Genomic DNA, 20,573 nt, shown 5'->3' with positions numbered 1-20,573 from the left:
GTTCCACAAGAAAGCACAGACTTCTACACAGGTGCCTACGGTTCCAGTCGCCCCATCTAATGAGAGACCACTTGGAAGGGGCCTAATCATTCAACCTCAGAGCTGCAGGTGGGTCGCACAGGTGACAGTGGCTTCCAAAGGCACATAGTGAGGGTTGAGGAGACCCGGCCAGTATCTTGGTGTATAGGCCACGCTCTGTGGGTTTTCCACATACGTGCTAACTCTGTGGTTCAGGCGAGGCATGGCGGCAGCTTCATTTGTCCATAGGCAGTGTTTTGAAAAATAAAGGTTTCTTGGTTTTTTTATGTTTATTTTGAGAGAGAGAGAGAGACAGAGACAGAGACAGAGAGACAGAGAGAGAGAGAGAATGAGTGGGGGAGGGATGGAGAGGGGGAGACAGAGAATTCCAAGCAGGCTCCATGATGTAAGCACAGAGCCCAGCTCGGGGCTCGATCTCATGAACTGTGGGATTATGACCTGAGCTGGAATCAAGAGTCAGATGCTTAGCTGACTGAGCCACTCAGGTACCCCCGAAAGTTTCTTGTTCTAAGATAGAGATCAGTCACCTAAATTAGAGTTTAACAGGTAGGTGTTCCTGTCTTGGTTGGGAACTTCTACTCAACAAGAAGAGAAGGAGAATAATGAATAGTTGGGGCTTGGAAACCCAGGGGGACAGCCACCTAAACCCTGCTATGTAGAGATGCGCTTATGTGTTCTGCATGTGTTCAGGTCTGTGTGTGTCCCTGTGTGTGCCCACAGGCCTGTGGTACGTGCCCTGTGCCAGTCCATGTGTGTGTAGCTGTTCCTCTGTGGGTGTGGGTGTTGATGTGTATCTGCGTTCCTGTGTATCCCCACAAAAGGAAGAACAGTCTGGTTCTCAACCTTCCCCGGCCTGATGCAAGGAAAAAAGGACCCACAAATCATTGCTCTCAGATCCTGATCCTCTCTTCCCATTCCAGAATTCATCCTTCTCTTTCCTCATATTTGATCTTGGGATTTTAGAAGTCGGGGGAGGCACCGAAGTAGGGCACAGGGATGGCTGAGTAGAAGGAAGCCGAGGCCAGGGTCAGCAGGAGTGAAGACGGAAGACACGGGGGAAGGGCCAACCAAGGAGGAGGAGAGGGGCTCTGCACTGGGTGTGTGTGGGTGGGTGTGAGTGTGTTTAAGTGAGAGCAGGTGTCCCTGTATAGGAACTGTTACCAGCAGAATCAGAGCCTCGTCAGACCCCAGAGCGGCCATCTCCCTCCCTCTGGCCCCTGACTGGCTGCATTTAGAACACCCGAATCCCACCCCACTATTTTCTCACTCTTCCTCTGTTAACAAAGAGGGGCACATTTTCAACTACTCCACTCTGCAACACAGAGGAGAACTCTGGCTGAATGCTTAATATTCAGAAAGATCCCAATGAGCTGTGTCCTGGAGATAAAATAGGCTGGTGGGGTGGGGGCTCCAGAACCTGAGATGCATGGACTCTTAACCCTGCCTCGTCCTGTCAGCCCCTCCACCTCCTTGGTGGTCCCTCCTGTGTCCCCTCCAGACCATGTCTGTCCACAGCCTCAGTGTCACCTTCTCACCACAACCTCTGAGCCTTCCTTGCTCACCCTTTTCCTCCCTCTCAGCCTCAAAGGGCTATGTCCTTCCATGGCTGTCTCCTCGGTGACAGCCTTCCCTAGTGTCACCCAGAGCCACAGTCAGCCTAGTGGACAACCCAACTCACGGTCCCTCTCTCCCAAGACTTGTCGTCTTTCCTTTGTCTTTCCCATCATATCAATCCAACACCCTCCCCACTCCACTCACACTAAGGGGCTGCAAGGTGCTTCCGTGGAAGCCCAACATGTGCTGGACTGGTGCCATCACACACAGTCAGCCTTAGTGGGTCCTCAAAGCTGCCCGCCATCTCACTCCCATTCCCGGTTACCCCGTGTTTACTTCCCTTGTTGAGGCATGAGAGGAGATACCCCCTCTCTGGCGGCCTTGACTGGGTCTTGCCACACTGGCCACTGGGGACGGACCCAGGGCAAAGTCAGGAGACTCGCAGGAGTCTCCTGGGTCATCTGGCACTTGTGGCTGGAAGCCCGGCCTCATCCAAGGCTGACACTGCACGTGCGGTGGGCCCGTCTCTCCTCAGGCTCTGCCCTGTCACTCGCCCTCTTTCTCCTGTAACGTTGGTGTCTCTGGGTGCCCTCTCCTCAGCATATACAAGCAGTCTTTTTCAACACATGAAAACAAAGAGCCGACAACAAAGTGGAAATCCCTTGCTCTCCCCAATTTCCGCTCCCGCTCAAGAAAGAAGAGGAGAAATAACCACAGCTGCCCGTAACAGGGCCCCCCTCCACAACTAAGAGTGGGGATGCAGAAGAGAAGGGCAGAAGGCACTCTTCCTGGGACACTTCACCTCCTCTGCCCTGCTGCCCCCTGGCCCTGTCGGACCCCCTTATAGGACGTCGCTCTTACTGCCATCAGTGACCCGTACTGTTTCGTGTCTGTTCATGCTCTCTCTCCGAGTGGCCGGTAAGCTTTCTCCCAGCACACGTACCCAGGACCTGGACTGTGACCGACCCCCGATCTAGACAGCTGTACTTCACAACCTCCCGAGGGGATTCTGGGCATGGGCCACAGGGGGAGAACCATGGCTGGCTTTAAAGCTGCTCTATCACTCCTTGGCGTCCACCAAATCACCTTGTGAGGTGTTCCATGCACCTTCGGGGCTCTCTGAATCAGCCCTTTAACAAATTTAAGAGGGGCCTGGGTGGCTCAGCCAGTTAAGCATCTGACTCTTGATTTAGCATCAGGTCATGATCTCACAGTTTGTGAGTTTGAGCCCTGCGTCGGGTTCTGTGCTGACAGCGTGGAGTCTGCTTGGGACTCTCCCTCTCCCTCTCTCTCTCTCTCTCTCTCTGCCTCTCCTAGACTCATGGGCACACACATTCTCACTCGAAATAAATAATCTTATAAAAAAATTTAATGGATGTATGAATCCCTGGGGAGCTTGATAAAACACAGATTTTGACGGAGTGAGTTGGGGTATGGTCCAATAGTCTGCATTTCTTTTTTTTTTTTAGAGAGAGAGAAAGAAAGTGTGAGTGGGGGAGGGCCAGAGGGAGAGAGAGAGAGAATCCCAAGCAGGCTTCCTGCTCAATGGGATCATGACCTGAGCCCAAATCAAGAGTCAGATGCTCAACAGACTGGGCCGCCCAGGCGCCCCCAAGAACCTGCATTTCTAACAAGCTTTCAGCTGCGGCTGATCCGCGGACCACATCTTGAGTAGCAAGTAACATTTAAATTGCTCAATGTTAACATTGGAACGTAGAGGTCCAGGTCCGATCCCCTAACTTCTCAAATGAGGAAACCTATTCAGGAAGGTTCGATAACCTAATTGTGTGGAACTCCTAGTGGAAGTGGGAGGAAGCATCTCCCTAGTGTGGCTCCCAGCTTGTCCCCTCTCCGGGGCCTAGTGTGGCATCTGGGGCAGGAACAGGGTTTCCCTCTTGCCACCTGGTCTCTCCTACTCTCCCAGCACAGACTCACCCCTCGAGTGATCCTGAACTTTGCCTAACTTAGGACTGAGAAGGCCGTGGGGCCTCTTCCGTGGTCATCCAGTCATCCAGTTCTCCTCCCTTCTCCCCCAACAGGGGGCCCATCCACTCACATGGGGGAGGACGTGAGGGGGTGGCTTCATGAGGGCCCTACATCTGCTACAGAAGGGGGCAGGGGGACAGGATGGTGACAGCTGCTGGGAGAAAGTGATGTGTGAGGACCAGGCCACACACGGAGATCCTGACAGCCCAGCCTCACCCGGGCCCACACGCACACTGCAGGCAAAGACACCCGCTCTCCAGAGGGAACCCGCTCCTGGACACAACACACCATTTCCTTACCTGCTGAGAGGTGCAGCGACAGGCCTGGGCAGGTGGCAGCAGAGGCTGACAGTTGTCAGAGGAGAGGCTGATGCGCGGCTCCTGCTTTGAGGCTCACCTGGGGACACAACCAGAGATGGGTCGACAGGTGTGGCAGAAGCCGGCTGTCCCCCAACCGCCCGGCCCCCAGGGCCCTCTGCTCCTGCTTTGCCGCTGTCTCTGCAGCCCGCGGAGTCTCCTTATCAGATCACACGGGAGACGGTGAGCTCCGGGCAGGAAGGGAAGCCCCGATCGCACACAGCGGAGCGGGAACACCTCGGGGCCACGGGCTGGCCCGGCTCTCCCTTCCCGGCCTGCTGGTCACCCCCAGCCCCACGCGCCGACCCGCTTCTAGCCAACCTCTGCCCAACGGAAACAGTTTAGATGCCTTTTCTTATTATAAAGAGCTAGGCCAATTGGAGGAAAATGTGAAGACAGAGAAAATTACAGCAAAGAAAAAACCCAATTATAGTGCCTCTTCCCATTAACATTATCCCTAAGCATATTAGAATAACCTGGTGCCAACCAAAAGACATCTAGCACAGAAGAGATGACTCAATCGGGTGGCTTTAAAGGTCTCTCAATGCCAGGGACTCTCTGTGGAGAGGCGCCTGGCTTGTTGCCTCCCTTCTCTGGGACAACGGGCTTGTCCCCCAGGGGCTTTTTGACCACCCCACTCTACAGCATCCGCGTCCCGGGGATCCCCACGAACCTGCAGCAAAATAAAGGCTGGCCAGGAATGGGCGGGACTTGGGGGAAGAATGGGTGAAGTCGTGCCCGGTGCATTTTCCCCAGTCCAGGGCTGAGGGTGGATCAGTTCCCACGGTGTTCCCCTCACCCCCACCATCTTCCAAAGGGAGACAGACAGACAGACAAAGCCCTAGGGAGGAGGCCTGCCGTCCTGCAGGGTCAGAGCGTCAAGCCTGCCCCCTAGGTAAGTGGCTTTACAATTTTTTTTTAAGTTTATTTATTTTGAAAGGGGGGGAGCGAGCCGGGAAGGGGCAGAGAGAGAGAGAGAGAATCCCAAACAGGCTCTGCACCATCGGCACAGAGCCCCACGTGGGGCTTGAACTCACGAACCGAACCGTGAGATCATGACTGAGCTGAAATCAAGAGTCGGGCGCTGAACTGACTGAGCCATCCATGCGCCCCTAGGCAAGTGACTTTAAAGCTGGGCTCCAGGGGTCCTCCCTGCCCACCCTCTGGACAGACAGGAAACCCCTGGGATGGGCGTGGGGGGCTGGGGAACAAGCCACCAGACCAACCCAAGTCCCCCTCCAGGTCCTGACCTCTGCTCCAGTTATGTGATCTTTGTCCTAAAATCAGATGTGCCCAGGACAATGCGCTCTACTCTCAGTGTCTTCATCCTTAAAAGAAAAGGCAGAGTCCTCTGAGTGGGTCCACATCACGGGTCCCCACAAACGTTTTGCAATAAATGCTACAAATGGAATGAGGAAAGCTAGGACAGAACCAGAAAAATACGGAGATGATGCTGATATTTGCTTTATTGAGTAGATTAGATATTTTGTACCTGGACACATCCTGTCAAAGGGGTCAAAGGCTTTGTGCAGCAAATTCTCTTCTCAATTTTTTTTAAGTTTATTTGAGAGAGAGAGAGAGAGAGACAGTGCAAGTGGAGGAGGGGCAGAGAGAGAGGGAGAGAGAGAATCCATGCTGCTGGCACAGAGCCTGATGTGGGGCTCGAACCCCCGAAATCGTGAGATCATGACCTAAGCTGAAACCAAGAGTTGGATACTTAACTGACTGAGCCACCCAGGCGCCCCTCAATTTTTTTTAATGTTTTATTTATTTTTGAGACAGAGCATGAGCAGGGGAGGGGCAGAGAGAGAGGGAGACACAGAATCCAAAGCAGGCTCCAGGCTCCGAGCTGTCAGCACAGAGCCCGACGTGGGGCTCGAACTCACAGACCGTGAGATCATGACCTGAGCCGAAGTCGGACGCTTAACCGACTGAGCCACCCAGGCGCCCCAACCCCTCAGTTTTTTTTAGTGTTTAGTTTTGAGAAAGAGAGAGAGCAAGAGAGAGACTGGGGGGAGGGAGAGATGGGGACAGAGGATCCAAAGATCATGGCCAGAGCCAACGTCGGACGCTTAACAGACTGAGCCACCCAGGCTCCCCTGTGCAGCAAATTCTCTGGACTGGCTCCGTGAAAAAGGGTTCCCTGGTCATAGACGTTTGAGAAATGGCCATTATGTCACTCGTGCCTTTGGAGGGCCGTGCTGCACACCGGCACGTAAAGACTGAGGAGTCCTGCGGTGAAGAAACCTGTTGCCCGAAACCCGCCATTCCCCAAAGGACTGATTCAGGAACACCCGGGTTTTGTTTTTGTTTGGAATGAACAATGCATCTCACACTTTGTCATCACACACGGGGGGTGAAGGGACCCAGTGAGCCAGCTGGCTGCACTGGCACTGGCTGCCCAGGGGGCTGAGGGGACAGATGACGGCAGCGCACCTGCGCGCCATTCTCCGTGCACCTGCTGTTCTCCAGCCCACCGTGGGTAGGTCTGCCTCTCTCGGCGGTCCCTACACTGGCAGAATCAGAAGCACCCGGGAACTCAGTACCGCCGAGGCCCGGCTCTGTTCCACTCCCATGACGCTGGGCCCCGGTGCTCTTTCTGGGCTCTCCAGGGGATTCTGACACCTCAAGTCCCCAAACCACTGTCCAAGTCCATTGGTTCCGAGGCTTTGCTGTGCATGTGAATCACCTGGCGCCTTAAAAGATGAGATGCCGCGGTCACACCCCAGACCACTAAGCCACACTGACTTTCGAGGTAATTCCGGGGCGCAAGCCGCATCCGAAAAGACACAGCGCTAGTCTGCCTCTAAGCTGGTGCTTGTCCTACTCCTGTCATGTGATGCACGCAGATCTCAGACTCTCATGGACAGAGCCAGGTGGGTCCGGGAAGGGGACAGACACACAATCTCAGGGCCCACCCAGACCTTTGGAATTACAGCCGCATTTTCACCGGAGCGATTCAGGTGCAAAATAGAGTTGGAGACGTTCTGTGCCAGGGCTGGGGTGGCGGGGGGCGGGGGGGGGGGGCAGTGCCACTTTATGCAGGGAGTCTGAGCCCAAGGTGAAGAGACTTGACTGTAGACACAGGAGTCCGTAGGTGGGGGATGGTAGAGTCACTGTTCTCCTGACCCTCCCGTTATTATTCACGGTCCCATCCAGCCTTTTGGGCTGCTCTTCCAGATGATTTTGTTGACTCTGGTAGTTCTTTGAGAGACGGTGTATCGAGGAAAGACGATCCATTTCTCCTTGTCCACTTGCCACCTGCATAGCATTTTGTATCCAATGCTTGGGGCTTTCTTCAGATGTCATCCCACCAAGTTGCCCTGGGCCCCAGGAAGGAGCTGTAGACACCTCCCAGTATCACTACTGCTTCTCAAAGCGAGACACATTATTGGTGCTGACAGGAACTGGCTCCTACGGGTCGGCTTGGTCTGTCACTGAAAAACACTGCTTTTTAATGGCACTAAATATGCTGCCGTGATGTTCTCATGGCTTTCCCCCCCCCCCCCTTAAATAGGAAAAACATACTTATCTGTAGACAGAATGCTGTGGTGGTCTCATTGTGGAGGCCTAGAAAGTTCTACCGCGTGGCCATCAGCTGGCTGGGAGGCCCTCAAGGGCAGAGGGTGGTTTTACTAATGTCTGTGTGCCCAGCACCATCCCAGGACAGGCCCACTGTCCACGTTCATATAACCGTGACTCGTGTATATGTGAAAGAACAGGTTCAGGCTTCACAGCAATGACGCTGATTCTCCATGACTGCTGTGGTTTCGATTCTTAAAGCGGAGCTAATTCAGCTCCCAGTTGTGAAGTGTAATGACCTAAAGTCACGCGTCTTTGCTGATGGCGTGGTGCTGGGTCTTGAGGAGCAAAAATCATAGTCTCTGTTCTCACAAGGCTTACAGTCCGGTGGGGCGTATCATGCGTTGTTCAAAAAACTGTACTGGTGAATTCATTCTCGTACACGGAGGCATGCAATTCTTAGGGGGTGTATAGCCAAAGAACGTGACCTGACCTGAAGATCTATGTTGGTTTCTATGGGAGATTCTGAAGCCATAAGGAGGAATGAGACTTGCCGGCCCCACAGAGCTCAGTGTCTGAGCGGGAGAAAGTAAATAAGTAATGGTCATAGTGTGATAGGTGTATGTGGGGCTGAAGCCATTCTCTCCTTTTCTCATAATAATATAATTGTGGCTGATTCTGAGGGGAGCAGGACGATTCTGAGCTTACCTCCTCCCATGCACACACCAAGGCTGTAACTAAATATAGAACAACCCTCTCTGAGGATGACCTAAAGACTGATGGAACAGATCTTCCACAGCTAAAGACATCAGGAGGGATATCAAAGGCATGAATACCTCCCTGGGGGGTGAGGAGCTCAAGATCCATACCAGGCATCCCTCTGCCCTGGGGATCTGCACCTCCAAGAAGACAAGCCCCCAGTACACCTGGCCTTGAAAATCAGCAGGGCTTAACTCTGGGAGCTGACATGCTACAGGAAACCGAGCCTCTACTGTTAAATCTCTCACGCTCTGAGAACCAGAACTTTGAAAAGTACCTGGGTAATGTGTGAAGGAGATTTATTATTATTATTATTATTGTTGTTGTTGTTGTTGTTTATTTGAGAGAGAGAGAGAACGCGCACAGGGGAGAGGGACAGAAGGAGAAAGAGACAGAATCCCAAGCAGGCTCCACTCTCAGCATGGAGCCTGATGTGGAGCTCGATCCCACGACCCTGGGATCATGACCTAAGCCGAAGTCAAGAGTCAGACGCTTAACTGACCAAGCCATTCAGGCGCCCTGCGAAGATTTATCAATTAATTTTAGGGCATGTGCCACAGGGCCAGGGTTCTGTAGGAACTTTCTCTGGGAATGGAAGTACTAGCAGGTGGCATTCTTCTTGCCCTCCTTCAGCCTAAATGACAGCAAGAGGAAAGACAACAGTTATATACGAGGGAAATCTCATATGGCTATCAGCTGATTTTCCAGCAGGAACTTTGCAGGCATGATATCTTCAAAGGGCTAAAGGGAAAAAACGTGCAACCAAAAATATTCTACCTGGCAAGGTTATCATTCAGAACTGCAGGAGAGATAAAGAGTTTCCCATATAAACAAAACTTAAAAGAGTTTATCACCATTAAATTGGTCTTATAAGAAGTGTTAAAGTGACTTGTTTAAGCAGAAAAGGCCATAATTAGAAGTAAAAAAAAAATTATCAAGAAAAAAATAAAAAATAAAAAGATGTAAAATATGATATCAAATATATAAAACATGGAGAGGGAGTAAAAATGTAGTGCTTTTAGAATGTGTACAAACTTAAGCAGCTATCAACTTAAAACAGACTGCTATATCTCCATATGGTGTTTTATATGAACCTCATGGTAACCAAAAGCCACAAACCTATAATAGATCTACAAAAAATAAAGAGAAAGGAATCTTAGCCAAAGACTAAAGAAAGTCATCACATCACAAGGGAAGAGAGCAAGAGAAGAAGAAAGGAACAGAGAAGAACTACAAAAGCAACCCGAAATAATGAACAAAATGGCAATAAAAACATAGCAATCAACAACTACTTTAAATGGAACAAATGCTCCAATCAAAAGAAAGAGAGTGACTGAATGATAAAAAACCCAAGTCTCATCTATATGCTGCCTACAAGAGACTCACTTCGTATCTAAAGACACATGCAGACTGAAAGTGAAGGTATATAAAAAGATATTTCATGCATCGGAAATGAAGAAAAGCTGGAGTAACAATACTTATGGCAAACAAAATAGACTTCAAAACAAAGACTGTAAGGGTGTGCACATATGTGGTTAAGTGTCTGATTCTTGATCTCGGCTCTGGTCATGATCTCATGTTTGTGGGTTCGAGCCCCACACTGGGCTCCGTGCTGACAATATAAGGACTTCTTGGGATTCTCTCACCCTCTCTTTTTGTCCCTCCTCCTCTTCCTCTCTCTCCTCTCAAAATTAATAAATAAAATTAAAACTAAAAAAAAATACTGTAAAAAGAGACAAAGAAGGACATTAGGTAACAATAAAGGGATCAACCCAACAAGAGGATATAATTGTAAATGTTTATGCACCCAACATGAAAGCACCTAAGTACATAAAGCAAATATTAACAGACATAAAGGGAGAAACTGACAGTAATACAATAAAAGTAGGGGTCTTTAACATCCACTTAAATCAATGGCTAGATCATCCAGACAGCAAATCAATATAGACCAGTGGCATTGAACGACACATTAGACCATATGAACTTAACAGGTACATATGGAATGTTCCATTCCCCAAAAGCAGAATACACATTCTTTTCCAATGCACACAGACCATTCTCCAGGATAGATTACGTTAGGCCACAAAACAAGTCTCAAAGAAAAATTTAAGAAGACTGAAATCATCTGAAGCATCTTTTCTGCCCACAATGCTATGAAACTGAAATGACCGGTTTCATTATGAGAAAATAAACCTGGAAAAAACAAACACGTGGAGGCTGAACAATATGCTACTAAACAACCAATGAGTCAATGGAGAAATCAAGGAGGAAATTAAAAAGATACTTTGAGACAAATGAAAATGAAAACACAACATTCCCCAACCTTTGGGATGCAGAGAAGCCGTCCAAAGAGGAGGTTTTAGAGGTATAGGCCCTCCTCAAAAAAAGCCAAGAAAAATCTGAAATAAACAATCTAACTTATACCTCAAGGAACTAGGGAAAAAATCCCCAAAGCTCAAGGTAGTAGGAAGAAAGGAAATAAAGATCAGAGAAGAAATAGATGAAAAAGAGGCGAAAACAAACAAACAAATGGGGCACCATGGTGGCTCAGTTGGTTGAGCATCCTACTCTTCATTTTGGCTCAGGTCATAATCCCAGGGTCATGGGATCGAGCCCCATGTCAGGCCCTTCACTGAGCATGGAGCCTGCTTGAGATTCTCTTTCTCTCTCTCTCTCTCTCTCTCTCTCTCTCTCTCTCTCTCTGCCCCTCTCTCCCACTTGCACTCTCTCTCTCTAAAAAAAAAAAGTTTAAAACAAATAAAAACCAATAAAAAAGGTCAATGAAACTAAGAGTTGGTTATTTGAAAAGATAAACACAATTGATAAAACCTTAGCCAGATTCATCAAGAAAACAAAGAGAGGACTCTGATAAATAAAATCAGAAGGAGGAGTTACAACTAGCATCACAGAAATACAGAGGATTTTAAGAGACTATTACAAAAAATTATACAAACAACCGTATAATTGGACACATAGTTGTCCAAACAAACTGGACAATCTAGAAGAAATGGATAAGTTCTTAGAAACATATAATCTTCCAGGACCGAATCAGGAAGAAAGAGAAAATCTGAACAGACCAATTACTAGTAATGAAATTGAATCGGTAATCAAATCAACACTCCTAACAAAACTGAAGGACCCGATGGCTTCACAGATGAATTCTACTGAACGTTCAAAGAAGAGTTAAGACTTATTCTCCTCAAAATATTTTTATTTATTTATTTATTTATTTATTTATTTATTTATTTAATGTTTATTTATTTTTGAGACAGAGAGAGACAGAGCATGAATGGGGGAGGGTCAGAGAGAGGGAGGCACAGAATCCGAAACAGGCTCCGGGCTCCGAGCTGTCAGCACAGAGCCCGACGCGGGGCTCGAACTCACGGACCGTGAGATCATGACCTGAGCCGAAGTCGGCCGCTTCACCGACTGAGCCACCCAGGCGCCCCTCCTCAAAATATTTTTTTAAAAACTTCAAAAAATAGAAGAGGAAAGAAAACCTCCAGATTCATTCTATGAGGCTAGCATTAACCTAATATCAAAGCCAGACAAAGACAGTACAAAAAAAGAATTATAAACCAATATCCCTGATGAACAGATGCCAATATCCTTGACAAAATATTGGAAAACTGAATTCAACAATAAATTAAAACGATCATTCACCATGATCAAGTGTGATTTATTCCAGGGATGCAAGGATGGTTCAATATTTGCAAATCAGCGTGATGCACCACGTTACCAAAAGGAAGGATAAAAATCAGAGGATGATCTTAACAGACGCAGAAAAAGCATTTGACAAAATTCACTGCCCGTTCATGAGAAAAACTTGAAAATACTTTCAAATCTTGACACGGAAGTAGTAATTTAAGAAATTCTACTTGGAAAACCAAATGCGAGGCATAAATTACAGCAAAGATTCCACCTTGGGAAGCCACGTTCACTTTCCGGGCATAGACTGGTGGCATGGGCCTGCCAGGTCTCACACGTCCCCAGGAAGCAGCTCACTGGAGACAGAGCCCAACACACAGCCCTGGATCACTAGCCACACCTTGGCCTTGAGTCACTCTTTCCAGTACTGCGTGGTACCTGTCATGCAGATTTGCTCTTGGGTCCAGTCCCCACGGGTTAGGGGGGCTACAAATAGAAATGTAAGGATGCTGCTGTTTTCACCCTACAATCCTGTTAGATGCCAGGTGGCACTGCTTTGGGCACAGAAGCTGAGGAGAGGTTCTCCCGGTGTTCACAAAATCATTTAGTTAAGATCCCTCTTCCCTTTCCCTAGCTTTAAGATAAATCGGTTTCGGATTGCCACAACCATTTTATATACTGAGTCAACGTGTTGGAGTGTCCCCCCAATAACAGAGGTCACATCAGCTTCAAAACAAGGGATGTAAAAGGGAGAGAGATCTTTCACCTGAAAGGTCATAACCACTGTAGTAGCAAAGGGCAGAGGTTTTATGTACCACGCAGAAGCATAAAGTGGTATTTGAGCCTCTCAAGGGAAATTTTGCGTCTTCCCACGGCCGTTCCAGGACAGAGTTGGATATCCTGGGCCCTGAGCAGAGAATCAGGTGCTGTCACACCTGTCTTCAGTGGGAGCATGGTCCCCTCGGTCCCCTCGGTAGGGAACAAGGCCATGGCCAGCCCCACCCCTGCTTGAACTTCCACTCTGCAAAGTAGATACGGTGATGGTGGAGCTTGGGGCATTTTACAATCTGGGTCTCAATTTCTCAATTTACATCTTGATTCCCTGACAGCATCTGCCTGATCTGATAACATCTCATCACACCGATGCCAAATAAGCACAGAGTTAAGGAGCCTTTAGCCTGGCACGTACTGTAATGGGCCCAAGGGGCAAGAGATTCTTAGGAGAGCACTCGGAGTCTGAGGGAGGCTGGAACCTGCTGGTCACCGGTCACCACGTGACTGCCCTCCTTATCTGGCCCTGATTAAGGTCAAGAAAATTAGAAAAGGTTGGCAGACCAGCTGCTATATTTAAGGGCATTTGACAAGTCAGTGCAGAATAAACAAGAGAAAGAGAAACCACGTCCGTCTTCCGTGTGACCCTTAATACTTCCCGCTCTCTCATCTACGTGGCCACCCCAGCCACCCTCCAATCATTTCTTTGGCTTTGCAGATAGAGTCCCAAAATCTTATTTGACAGGAACAAGCATTAAAAGGGCCAAGAGCTGTTGCTTTTCCACCAGACTTCATAGAGTATGAAGTTAATTCTTTTACTGCCTGCCGGATTACAAACTCATTACTTGAACTGGACCATGCCCTTGACCATGCCCAAAGACTCATGTCCTGTGTGTGGTATCTTACAGTATAGAATGAGATACTCTTCATTTGTCTCATGGCGACTCTACTGGTGGGGAGATCACTGCACCAAGGAGGAAGAGGCAATTGAGAGGTGATGTGGCTGGGCCAGTGTGCTGGTGTCCTAGGACCATCATAACAAATCACAAACTCGGTGGCTTGAAACCTGGTGTCATTTATTCCCATGGTTCTGGAGGCTAGAAGTTTGAAATGAAGCCCATGTTAAGACCATTAAGACCACGTGGAGCCACGTTCTTTTTGAAGGCTTGAGGGGAGGATCTTTCCTCTCTTTTTCCTGGTCGGGGCCTCCCAGTGATCCTTGGCATTCCTTGCTTATAAACACATTACTCCAATCTCTGCTCGCATCTACACGGCCCCCAATTCTCCAAGTTTCTGTGTCCCCTGCTTTTCTCACAAGGGCACCAACCATATACTGGATATAAGGCCTTCCCTAATACAGTATTGACCTCATCTTCACCAATTACATCTCCTATTTCCGGATAATATCACACTGTGACGTTCCAGGTGGGTAGGAATGGGGAGGGGAACTCAACCCAGTATCAGCACGAACCCAAGACTGTGGCCGTAGGTTTATGATCATTTTTACAAAGAGTCATTATGTTTTGTTCTTTGTAAGACCCATAAGGAAACACTTCTCTGAGAATGGCATGGTGTTTCATGGATGTGTGAAAGAAACTCATCTTGGGGTGACGGGAACACGGACTGAGAAGCAGTCTGTAGAACAAAAGTAACAACCTACAATTCCCTTACTTCACAAAGGACACGACTGAGGTCTAGCCAGTTATTTCCCCAAAGTCAGGAAACAGCTAATTAGTGGAGAAAATATGAGAACCTCAAATCAATCACCCATTATTCATTTATTCAGCCTTCACTATGTCAGGCACAACACTCAAGAAATGAGGGGGTGATTCAAACATGGCTGTTGCCCTCTATTTAGTGTGGGAGACAAACTAACAGCAGCCTATGCAATCATAGATCCAAGGAGCCACCACAGAATCTGTGAAGGGGAGTGGGGCCCAAAAGGAGAGGATGGATTCTTCTTGGGGTGGACAGGGTGGTAAGAAGAGTGGGAGGGCTTCATACTACTCTGAACCTGGGAAGGCGAATAGGAGGCCACTAGGCAGAGGGAACAGCATGTGTACAGGCAGGCAAGGTGTAAACAAGCCTGGCATGCTCTAAAAGCTGCATGCTTCTTTATTCCTGGAGCCCAGGGTCAGATCACGGAGGGTCTCAAATGCCACTCTAAGGAGGTGAGACCTGAATCAAGTAGGCAGTTAGAATCAAGTGAAGGATATTGAAGCAGAGAGGTAATGAGCGGCTTTTACATTTTAGAAAGATCACCTCAACTTAGTGTGGAGAATGTGCAAGAGGTGAATGAGACACACAAGCAGACCACTTCGGAAGCTCCACGAGTCTAGACGAGAGACCCGCTGCGTGCACCTGAGGCTCTGGCAGGGAGATGACGGGGGGGGGGGGGGTGATGGAGAGCTAGTACCGGGATGGAAGTGCGGAGAGGACATCGGGATCTGAACGCTGGGGAAGGTGGGGAAGGAAGGTGGCTGGCCGACTTTCGGGGAAACTCACCAGGTTCAAAAAAGAGAAAGCGGGGTTCTCAGGGGTGTGCGGTGAGCTCACGTGGGGCAGGCTGCACTTGGAGCGACTTTAGGACCCCGAAGAGACCATGCCCGGCAGACAGGTGGACTGACGGGGATGCAGCTTAGAAGTGAGCTTGAGCTGAAGATGGACGGAGAGTTGTCGGTCGTGCCTGTAGGGCCACCAGAAGTCCGCTCATGGAAAGGCTCAGAGGAAGAGGGGGCAGGAGTCAGAACGCAGGGCCAGGTGACAGCCTTGGCTCAAACCAGCGTGGCAGGGCTGGGCACAGGAAGGAGACCCCTATGCTCATCTCTGCTCTGTTTCTTTGATCTTCAGTCTGTGTTTTCAGAATTGTAGAAGATTTAATACTGAAAAGAACCCACAAATGACTGGCTGTGGCTGACAGGCCAAGATGGCCGGGAGATGCACCACCTTCCCCGAGGATGCCTGGGCCAAGGAGCTGGTGCTGGTTGCGTCCTTTGCCATCGGGGGGCTCGCTGTAATTCTACCCCCTCCTCAGCCCCTTCACCAAATACTCCACTATCATCAACAAGGCCATGCCCAGAACTACCCAGTGCCCGTCTGTGATCATGGGAACACACCCCACCCCCTGTGCCCAGCGGCCCCCTGGACCCCCAGGGGAGGCTGCAGTGGTGGAAGAAACTGTGAATACCTCAAGGGACAGGGAGGAGGCCCCCTCCCCTGTGGCCAAGAAAATGTAAAAAGCGAAAAATACCAAAAAACCCAATAAGTTACTCATCGTGGACCAAAGGGCACAAAATTGCTAGGACTGTGTCTGAGGCTCCGTAAGGTGCAATTTTGCAGAATGGAGAAGTGACAGCAGAGCTTCTGGGTCACGAAGGGCCCCAGCTATTATGTAGTTGGTACAGAGAGTGCAGTCTTAAATGAGGCTGTTGGCCATGGCCATCGGGTAGAACGTGGAGCTTGTTCTTGGAGAAACAGAGGTAAGCTGTACAGGCAGCTGGCTCTGGGAACGATCTGAACTATATGCGTTTGAGCCTTGAACAACGTGGGAGGTAGGGGCACCAACCCTCCCTGCAACCAAAAATCTGCATACGACTTCTGACTCCCCCCAGACTTCACTACTAATAGCCTACTGTTGACGGGAAGCCTTAACAGTAACATAAACAGTCTATTAGCCCTTATTTTGTATCTTCTATGCATTATGCCCTGTATCCTTACAGTAAAGTAAGCTAGAGAAGAGGAAATGTTATTAAGGAGATCATAAGGAAAATACATTTACAGTACTGTACTGTACCTGTCGAAAAGAATCCACATAGAAGTGGACCCTCACAGTTCAAATTGTGTAGTTCACGGGTCAGCTGTATGCTGCGCCTCCCACACGATGCCATCAAAAACGCCAGCACACATTCAGTGGGTCATGCTCTTTGATGGGAGAGAAGCAGCTCATGCCGATTTGTCTGCTGGCCTCTCCCAGCCAGACCCTTTTCGCCCCTTGGTATTTTAGCCATCTTTCTAGGGTGCAGGCAAAGCTTCCAGTATCCGAATAAAACCAGGGGCTATCGTGAGCCTGGATGCACTGCCTCCCTCTCTGGGAGGGTTTCTAGCACAGCCCTCTCGCCTCACTCTGGTGGTTCACTCTCTAACATGGGCTTCAAATGCCACAGCCTGTGTCCTGTTAGGAAGCAGTAGCCTTGGCGACAGGCCAAGCTACCCAATGAAGATGAGGCAGTTCCAACCTCTGGGACCGGTTCCAGGAAACACTATTTCTAAAGACTCCAGCTGCTGGCAACTGCATTTTATCTCTAACCATTTTTTTAAGACACCATTTACAGGGAAATGCTGGGATTTCGAAGTGAATTTCTATGGAGGTGAAATTCACCTGGCATAAGCAACTATTTCAAAGTGAACATTCAGTACATTCACAATGTTGCACAACACCACCTCCGTCTAGTTTCGGTGCATTTCCATCACTCCAGAATAAAACTCCATACTCATTAAGTGGCTCTCCCCACAGCCCCTGGCAACAGCCAACCTGCTCTCTGTCTCTATGGATTTTTCTATTTGGACATTTCGTATAAATGGAATAATTCACGATGTGCCCCTCTGTGTCTGAACTATGTAACATTTTGAGGTTATATCCAGGGTGCAGCATGTATCAGTACTTTGCTCCTTTCTGTGGCTGAGTAATATTCCACTGTATGGATATACCACAATTTTTTGCCCTTACTTTGTTTGATGGACAGGTGAGCTCTCCCTACCTTTTGACTACTGTGCCTACTTCTGCTTTGAACAGGCATATGCCTATATTTGTCGGAGTACCTGTGTTGGACCATTTTACGTTCCGACCGGCAATGTAGGAGGGTTCCAATTTTTCCACATCCTCACCAACATTTGTTACTTTCCATTTTGGGGGGATTATAATCATCCCAGTAGGCGTGAGGTGGGACCTCACTGTGGTTTGCATTTGCATTTGCCTACGGGCTACAATGCCGAGCATCTTTTCATGTGCTTGTTGGCATCATTTACTTTTGACGAGTGGCCTTAATGTCAAACTTTAAACATTTTGTAACAATCTCAAGTGCACAGAAAGGTTGCAAATGTAGCACAGAGAATTTTTTTTCTCTGAACCACCTGAGTGTGAGTTGCCAGCTGACTCCCTATTACTCCTCAATCCTATGTGTTTCTTGGGGCACCTGGGGGGCTCAGTCGCTTAAGCATCTGACTCTTGATTTCAAATCAGATCAACGATCCCATGCTTCCTCAGTTCAAGTTCCACTAACCTGGGACTTGAGCCTGCTTGGGATTCTCTCTCTCCCTCTCTGTCTGCCCTTCCCCCCCGCTCATGCTCTCGGTCTCTCAAAATTTATAAAGAAACTTAAAAAAAATATTATGCATTTCCAAAAAACAAGGACATTCTCTCCCATAACGACAATATGACCACCCCAGTCAGGAAGTTTGCACTGCTCTATCGCTCTCATCTATGCCTCAGACTTCATCCAAGGTTCAAACAAAAAATACCAATAATGTTCTTCACAGCAAAATGAAACCAACCCTGCTAGCACGTTGGTCTTGGACTTCAGCCTCCAGAACCGTGAGAACATAAATTCCTGCTGTGTGAGCCACCTGCTCTGTGGTACTCTGTTGGTGGCCAAGGAAGACGACTATAGCTCCTCATTGGTCATAAGAGGAAAGCCAACCACTTTAGCCCAGTACGATGCTGACGACCGACCACACTTTCAGACTCACGTGACTGTAACACAACACAGACCAATCTATTCCGAAAGCTAGGACAGAAGCCCCAGCTGGCCAGCGCAACAGTATCGGCACATGCACGAGGAGTCCTTCAGAAGTTCTCACTGCAGTTTATACGGCGTTCAGGGATGAGATGTACAGTGGAGGGGCAGGGTCCACCTTGGGGCCACAGACCCCTGCCCGCAGAAGCAGCATCTCTTCAATAGAGCTTCCGGGTCCCCACAGACACATGCCACTTACAGAAGTCACCAAACACTTGGGAAAGCCCAAAGTATCGTGTCCACGTGAGGCGTTTGAAGCTCCTTCACGGCTGCTTCCGGTCCATAAGTAATGCTTATGCAATCCGAACGATGCTGCCTGACAATACAGTTGACATATGCTGTCTTATCTAGTTTCCGGAGTATAGTAGGTAGGCAGAAGAGTGGCTTCCCAAAGAGGCTCATGTCCTGATTCCCAGAACCTGTGTATACACTGTGTAACATGACAAGGAGGAATTAAGATAGCAGATGGAATTAAGGTTGCTAATCAGTTGACTTAAAAAAAAAATTAACATTTATTTATTTTTGAGAGACAGAGTGCGAATGGGGGAGGCGCAGAGAGAGAGGGAGACACGGAATCCGAAGCAGGCTCCAGGCTCCGAGCTGTCAACACAGAGCCCGATGCGGGGCTCGAACCCACAAACCGAGAGATCGTGACCTGAGCCGAAGTCAGAGACGTAACCAACTGAGCCACCCAGGTGCCTCTAATCAGTTGACTTTAAAATAGGGAGGTTATCCTGGATTATGTGGATGGGCCCAATACAATCACAAGGGTCCTTATAAGAGAGAGAAGGAGGTGGGAGAGTCAGTGTTGAAGTCTGAGATTTTAAGATGCTAACTGCTAGCCCTAAAGATGGAAGAGGGCCACGCCTCAAGGAATGTATGGGGCCTCTGGAGGCTGGAAAAGGCAAGAAAACAGGCTTTCCTTCAGAGCAGAAGCAAATGCGATTCTGCCAACACCTTAATTTTAGCCCAGCGAGACCCTTTTCCGACTTCTGACTTCTAGAAGTGCAGTACGATGAATGGATTGCTTTAAGCCACTCATTTCGTGGTTGTTTGTTACAGCTGCAAGGCAGGGTAAGAGAGCTAGGTGGTTAACAAGGCTGGGTTCTTATGCAGCAGGGGAAGAGGGTGTGTGACCCTTTCACCCACGCCCGATATACAGCCGGCCCCTCCCTATCTCCTTCAGCCTCACTTCCGGCGCTCTCCAGCTGTATTAGTCTGCCCGGGCTGCCATAAGAGAGTACCACAGACTAAGGGGCTTATGCAACAGAAACTGATTTTCTTACAGTTCAGGGGGTCACAAGTCCAAGGTCAACGTGCTGGCAGGTTGGTTTCTTCTGAGGTGTCTTTCCTTGGCTTACAGACGGTCATTTTCCTGCTGTGTCCTCATACGGCCTCTGTCTTTGTGTGTCTGTGTCCTAATCTTGTTTTTTCTTTAAAGTTTATTAATTTATTTTGAGAGAGAGAGAGAGTGTGTGGGAGCAGGGGAAGGGCAGAGAGAGAGAATCCCAAGCAAGCTCCTTACTGTCAGCGCAGAGCCTGAAGTGGGGCTCGAACTCACGAACTGTGAGAGCATGACCTGGGCTGAAATCAAGAGTCAGAGGCTTAAGTGACTGAGCCATCCAGGCGCCCCATGTCCTAATGTCTTCATATAAGGACACCAGTCACATTGGATTAGGGCCCATCCACATGACCCCATTAATTACCTCTTTTAAGGCCTTCTCCAAATAGGGTCACATTCTGTAATGTTCTGAATTTGGTGGGGGATGCAACTCAGTCCATAATACTCCGCCCTCCGGACCCCCAAAGTTGGTGTCCTTCTTACATGAAAAGTAAATTCACCCCCATCCCAACAGCCCCAAAGTCTTAATCTTCTTCTAAAATCTCATCTAGGGGCACCCGGGTGGCTCAGTCGGTCGAGCGACCGACTTCGGCTCAGGTCATGATCTCGCGGTCCATGAGTTCGAGCCCCGCGTCGGGCTCTGTGCTGACAGCTCAGAGCCTGGAGCCTGTTTCGGATTCTGTGTCTCCCTCTCACTGACCCTCCCCTGTTCATGCTCTGTCTCTCTCTGTCTCAAAAATAAAGAAAACGTTAAAAAAAAATTAAAAAAAAATCTCTACTAAATCAAGTATGGAGGAGACGTGA

Source organism: Lynx rufus, unplaced genomic scaffold (assembly GCF_022079265.1).
Source record: "Lynx rufus isolate CCGP_SWC_20201006 ecotype Redwood Valley unplaced genomic scaffold, mLynRuf1.p SCAF_25, whole genome shotgun sequence".
Lineage (NCBI taxonomy): Eukaryota > Metazoa > Chordata > Mammalia > Carnivora > Felidae > Lynx > Lynx rufus.
The sequence above is the reverse complement of the archived record's forward strand: the minus strand, read 5'-3'. Positions refer to the sequence as shown.